This window comes from Zonotrichia leucophrys, chromosome 10 (genome assembly GCF_028769735.1).
Source record: "Zonotrichia leucophrys gambelii isolate GWCS_2022_RI chromosome 10, RI_Zleu_2.0, whole genome shotgun sequence".
NCBI lineage: Eukaryota > Metazoa > Chordata > Aves > Passeriformes > Passerellidae > Zonotrichia > Zonotrichia leucophrys.
The window spans coordinates 13,271,720-13,278,525 of NC_088180.1; the positions used below are offsets into that span (position 1 = coordinate 13,271,720).

General features: G+C 45.4%; 1 long non-coding RNA gene across 1 annotated transcript; it reads right to left on the reverse strand.

Annotated features, from left to right (window-relative positions):
* Positions 1-832: 832 nt before the first annotated feature.
* Positions 833-5,390, reverse strand: LOC135452315 (uncharacterized). Its single transcript, XR_010441585.1, has 3 exons — positions 4,770-5,390; positions 2,557-2,717; positions 833-2,411 (listed from the first exon to the last, which is right to left on the reverse strand). It is a non-coding gene; the product is annotated as an uncharacterized LOC135452315 (long non-coding RNA).
* Positions 5,391-6,806: the final 1,416 nt, after the last annotated feature.

Below are 6,806 nucleotides of genomic sequence, written 5' to 3' on the forward strand. Positions count from 1 at the left end.
CAAATGGTTCAGTCCCAAAGTTTTCTGTCCTGGCATGACCATGATCTTCAGAAAATCCCATGTGTCAAGGGGTTTATCCCCCAAACCCTGAAACTGCTGACTGTACTAAACCATGACCAGATTTCTGTAGCTTCTAATTAGGAAAAGGAAGCACAAGCATTAAATGCAGGGTTCTTTCTGCAGTACCAGGCTGGCTGCAGGTCCCAGTCCCAGAAGCCTGTAGTCATGTATTCCTCAGCCTCTGTGCCTCCCAGGACTAGGAATTGCTGTGCTGTGACAGTGGCTCTCATTTCTCAATAGGACTGCCAACATGATGTTTTTATATTGAGAGTGCTGTCCCTCGACACACTGCTTGGAAAATGCAGGATTGCTGTGGTTTATTTTTGATCATTAGATGTCAAGGACTCAACACTGAACACTAAAGGGTTTTGTTATTGCAGATGCTGTTGGTTTGAGATGTAAAGCCATGCTCTGCTTCCTTACATCCCACCCAGAATGAGCTGGAGGAAGCCGACAAGGAGAATGCTGCTTTTTTTACTAATTTCTCCCATTCTCTCTCTTCACACATGGCACAGCCTGTGTGAACTCAGGGTCAGTGCTTGCATATGTAAGTTCCTGAACTGTGATTCAGGTGACAGATCATAAATATGGAAATTATTTGACATAGAAGGTACCTGTGTGAGTGTGGATGTCCCTGAAGTGCCTCCAACTTGCTGTGTTAGTCCTGTGCGTGTGTAAGTATGTGCACCCAAAAAGGATGGGAGGAATGATGAAGAGTCCCTTTGGGTTTAAGAAAGGGTCACTATTGCCGCCTCCAGGGGTACAAATTTATGTTCAGAGGTGTAGATATGTATGTTCAGATATGTAGAAATATATGTTCAGAGGGAGGGGTGCTTCTTAAGGCCACTTTGCTTGCCCAGGTCTGAAGGTCTGAAGTGCTGGATGTCTTGTAAAGCCTGCATGTGGCACAGATGGGGTCAGGTAGGGATAGACCTAAATCCAGTTAAATAGAGGGGTTGTGCAACTTTGCTATGCTGGTTGTTTTGTGTGACCCAGGAATATGTTTCGTGCATTGTTGATGGGGCTAAGCTGCCTTGCCCAGTGACAAATCCCCTTTAGCAGAGCTCTGACCCCCTTGCAATCCACTGGGATGATATTTGTCAGGTCTTGCAGTGTGGTCTGGATGTGGTTACCCATTCAGTTGTGGAGCATTTCCACTCTTGGCAAGAAGCTGTTAAAAATAAAGGGGTGGCAGGGAGGGGGAATGTATCACCTAATTGATTAGCTCTGTGAATCACAGAGATGCCAGCCTGTCAAAGAGTAAATCACTGGAGCTGTCTTTGATGTCTCCTTTGGTCAAGGACACTCCAGCCTGCTAAAAGTGTTGCCTTTCCTTTAATGTGCTTTCTCTCCCCTCTCTCTCTCCCTTAGTCTTGTGCCTGTGCATGCAGGGATGTTTTTCCACTGGATGCCTGCAGCTGCCATACTTTATATTTTGATTTCTCTGGCAATTATGGGCTAGGCAGGCCAGCCCTGTAGGACAGGCCTGCAGAGGAGTGATTACTAAGGAATGGAAAATGCAAAGAGGAGTGTTAGAGGCCCCTCAAGGGATCTCTCTTCCTCCCACCACAGTGCTGTCACTCACTTTGAAAAATACTTCCCACTGCAAATAATCATCCTGAAGGTAATGGGGACCTCCAGTTAATCCCATCTTGTGGTAGTTGGGGGAGAGGGGAAATGTAAATGGGGGTGGCTGTTGGCAGAAACACATGGTCTTTTTTGCACTATCTAAAAAGCTATTTATTGTTTTTTTCCCATTTCCAGCATGGCTGGAGATTCACTAACAGTCATGTGGTGCTGAAAGACTATAATAAAAAGCTAAGTGATGAGGCAGCTTTTGTGATGGAATTTCAGCACTCCCAACAGGAGCTGAAGCCAGATCCCACACGCACAAAAAAATAAAAGAGAAGCTATTCAGACAAAACAGAACAAGTTAACCAAATTTCTCTACATTTCAGGCCTGAACTAGTTCCAGAGCTTCAGAAACTGTTATAAGGCACATCTGATCTCGCTGCCAATGGGCACCACATCTCCTGTCACGTTCCACCTCGGATGGAAGACTGCTCCCCAGGAGTGAGCTGCTTGCCTTGGTCGCTTGCCAATGCCACCTGGCTGACTGTGCCTAGGTAGAGCACAGTGCTAGTGAGCATTGGCTCAGGCAGGCACTCGGATCTGGGCCAGGCTGGAGATGGCCTGTTAGTAGCTGTCGCTCGCTTGGCTGCCTTGGTTGGTGGTGCTGGGAGAGGGCTCAGCACTCGGAGGCTTCTGCCAAGATTTTCTGCATGACAGCACCCTCCTTGCTGCAGTCTGTGGCTGGACCGAGCTTCTTCCTGCACTTCCCAAGAGCGGGCCTGTAAGGGAAAGGAGTTGTGACGTTTCCAGGCTGTTCTCCTCGGAGGTCCCTGCAAACACAAGCTGCTCCCTGTCCCAGTGCAGGCAGCCCGTGTGGTAACAGCACAGAGCTGCTCTGGCCACACAGGCAGAGAGAGAACGGACCTCTGGTGCTCACTTCCTTCCTCACAAGGTAGCCTGACACTGAAAATGTCCATGGGAGACTGGCAAGCAGAGAATGGTGCTCCCGCAACATGCCTTGCTGTCATTCCTTCTCGCTCCGCCTCCCAGGAAAGCAGCTCAGGGAATGTCATCACTCAGCAGGCCTAGGAAAAGCCCAGAGTGTCAAAAAGAAGTGAGAGAAACCCCTCAGGGGTTGAAACAGCAACAAAGGTGCTTGTGAAGAAGGATGAGATAAGTAGTTTTGATGGAGGGACGTTTTATGCTAAATGCACAAAAAATTCACTGTCAAGCTCTTATCTCAGGCTGTTTCTGTCTTCCAGCAGGAGTTTATTGCCACAATGCTTCTCATGCAAGAATTTCCAAATTGTATGCAACTCAGCCAATCAGCTGGCCCCTGGTAAGGCACATGGGTGGAGATTAGAGTCTAAGGTGGACATCTCTTGTCTTTAAAACAATTATTAAAGCTTTTTATTTGCTTGCCTTTTTTTTTCCCAAAACACTTTTCATTTGCCAACAGCTTTGTTGAACTGTAAAAACCAGGACATGGCACAGCTTTCTAGAGTGGATACCTGCCTGTAGTTAATATCAGCTCATTCCTCCTGCTCTTCTTCCTCTCTGCCATCAGCCTGTTGCCTCAGAAAAGGGCTGAAAAGGGCTAAGAACATGTACCAGCCTGACATTGCTCATGGACAAGTGTTTCTGAGAGCTGAAAATACCAGTCCTTGGAGGTTACACATGGAAACACTCAGTGCTTTCCCTTTTCATTCCCCATCTCCATTTTGCACTGTTAGGTTCAAGCCCGCCTCACCCATGCCATGTGAGCACTGCTTTGTTCTAAATTCCTCCTCAAAATGACACGCTTCCCATGGCAATCTTGTTATCATTACCAACCAAGCATGTAATTTTCTCCTCTTCTCCTCTCCCCAAAAGTATATGATCTTAGTTTATTAAACTCTATATCTATAAAACAAGCCATGGTAGGAGGCACAATGAAAATATAAAGAAAGGTGATGAGGAATTTTGCTACCACCTCTGAATTCTGACTGGCTTTAAGGATACAGAAGGCATTAAGCCATCATTCAGAATAAACCTGTTAATCCCTCTTTAAATCTTAGCTGCCAAAGCAGAGGTGACCACGGTGGCTTTTGAAGGGTATAATGCTGTTGATCTGAGCTGGGATGGAGCGATTTCCTTGTGTATCTTTAGTGAGAACCCCTGACAGGGTGCTAATGGCTGGATTCATCTGGAGAAGAGGTGATTACTAGAAATGTGGAGATGATGGTTTAACATTACAGCGTATATGGAACTTCTTTTTCTTGGGCTTGAGATCTTAAAGAACCTCTCAGAGGTAATCAATGGCACTTTAGTACCCTTTGAAGCTTTTATTCACAACATTTGCATGGTACTTTGTGACACATTGACTTTACTATTTTCCTTCAATTTTACAGAAAATTGCTCCAGACCTGCATTTAAGTTGCTGTAAATGCGGTGATCTGTCAGCTTCAATCACACACTGCATCTGGGGCTCCCTTTCTGCAGTAAAATCTCGGGTCATCGTTACATTTTCCTATGCTCTAGGATGGCAATGGGCTAATTGCTTAACTCTGCACCTGCCCTTCTGTGAACTGAGACCCTGCACCTCGAAAGAACTCAACAGGATTGGCATTGACCTAGCAGAGAATTACAGTGCTGGAGCACCAAATTGATATAACACTAAAATAAACCGGGCTCCAAGGCTCTGAATGGGCAATATTGTATATGCTAAGTGAATGAGGGCTGAATGTTCAAACAGCTTCTTTAAAAATTCAAGAGCAATTTCCTAATTTTAAGTCTGCACATATATTTGGGGGTTGATTTGGGACCTAAAACAGGTGCTTTTTTTTTTTAATCTACAGCTTTGATCTCATATAGCCACATGAGCTTATCAGTGTCAGAAACAAACTCTATATGGAAAAAGTCAAAGGCAATTTATACCTCATGGATATAAATTGGAAAAGTGCACTTTTAAAAAGATATCAAAAAGTATAATGTATTCATCTGCCTGGAAAATGCCATGAATCTCTCATTCCTCTATATCTTATATTCAGCCAAGCCCTTTCCTGCAGCTGGCACTGTGCAGGCTCCTCTCCTTGCAGCTCAAAAGGTTGGAATTAACCTGACTTCAAGAAAAACAGCACAAAGAAACTATAACTTACCTACAAGCAAGACCATGGAGAGTTCAGAAATCAGCATCCCAAAGCTGTGGATGGCCCAGGCTGAATTTGGTGATGCCATTCCCTCCAACTGAGAGCACTAAAAGTTTGGCATGAGGCGTGAAATATTTACCCAGGCTGCCACTGTGTAAGAACGATAGTGAGGGCTTGAGCAGAACATCTGTCAGAGGGGTGGCAGCTGGCAGAGCCCTGCAAGGATTTTCTGTGGAGAAATGGGCATAGTTTCCTAATTTTGTTGCAATGCTGAGCCGCGTGGGAGGGTGAGGGGAGCAGGTGTGAGTGCTGCTTGCTCAATGAAGAAAGAGAACAAGTGCCCTGAGGAAGCACGTTTGAGAGGGCAGACACGTAGGAGAGGAGATGGGGAGCAGTGGGCTCAGCAGGTGGCTCCTTGTGGCCCAGGAAATGGCCTCTGATTGCTGCAGGCTTCTCCCAGCCTGGGTCTGTCAGCAAACCACCACCCCAGACTTCTTTCCATTCAGGATGGAAGTTTTTTGCATGTGTAAGTGTCTCACTCAAGGCCTCTCAGAAGGGCGCACCTGCAGCAAGGTGAGTGTTCTACCATGGGCCCAAGCTCTGGTCTTGGTGCTCTCAGTGCAGATGGGATTGAATAGCTCAGTCCTAGGCAGGTATCCAAAACCCAGCAGAAGGAAAGATATTTGGGTCCAAAAAATCTTCCAGCCTGGTCTGGGGAGAGATGGGTCTGACACTGCTCTACCATTTGTCCTCCTACTTCTTTATTTGACCATCCTCAGGAGCAGACTTTGGGTGTGTCCCATCACTGGCTTCTCACTTCCCTCTTCATCCCAAATTGAGCTCACATTAGGAAGGTGAGTCTGGGAGAGGTGTGAGGATGGAGGAAAGCAAACACAGAGCCTGAAATGAGTTTTGAGAGGGAGCAGGCTTACCTGTGAGGAGGAAGGATGTTCAGAGAGGAGTGGAGTGGCCTAAGGAAGTCAGCCTGGCTGAAAAAGTTCTTTGTAAATACAACAGGACTTCAATCCAATATTTAAATTATATTTCTTTGTGTCAGGGTAACTCCTTGTGTGCACACAAAGGTAGCCACACTCCCACTCTCTTCTTCCACCAGACCATACAAAGACTCAGAAGTGCAGTAATTAATTTCCCCATTATTACCACTGCTGCCCTGCAAATAATTCTGCTGAGTTTTTAATTTAGCACCATTCTGTAAGCAAATATTTCCTCTTTTTGCACTGAGGTAGAGACTGCCAGAGACTGAGAGCTTTGTCCGTGCTGCAGGTCACTAGAAAGGGTTAATCAGCTGGGGGTACATATTGTCTGATTGCCATAGTGTGGGAGTGAGACAATAGGAGATCAGAGTTGGACTGGACTTCTTTGCATTCTCCCCCACACTCCTTTTGGAGGGTGTTTCAGGGACAGGCTGTGAGGAATGCACACTATCTAATCTGCATGTATAATGTAAATATGCACATTTTTATTTGCTCTCTCCATCTGCAGGGAGCTTGCTGGCATCAGAACAGCCATGCGGGCTCGCAGCAAAGTTTCCTTGAGAAAGGGAAGGAGAAGACTTAGCAAGGCTGCTATGGGTGCACAGAGCCTGTCCTATCACACCTTCACATTTGCTCTCAAAATCTGGGATGGACTGGGCCACTTAAAGGGAGCTGGTCCCTTAACTGAGCTGGGAAATCAATCTGGAAGAGGGAAGAGAAGAAATTGTACTTTGCCAACCTTAAACCATAATTTAAACCAATTTCTCCAGCATAGTAGAAACTTTAAAAATTAATATTTAGGATAGGACAACTAGGTTTTATCTTTTGGTACAGACAAGATTAAATGGAGGTAAATTCAAGAATGCTAAGCTTCTCAGCATGAGGAAATCAAAATGTTTCATCTGAGTTGTCAAAATAAAATGTCTAGGCTGTATGTTTTGCAGGTTTTTTCCGTGTTTGCATTTGAAGCAAGTTGGGTAATTTGCAGATTGACTAAAGCAGCATTTTTTGCCTGAAAAAAAAAAAAAAAAAGTAATTTTCCTGAAAAGCT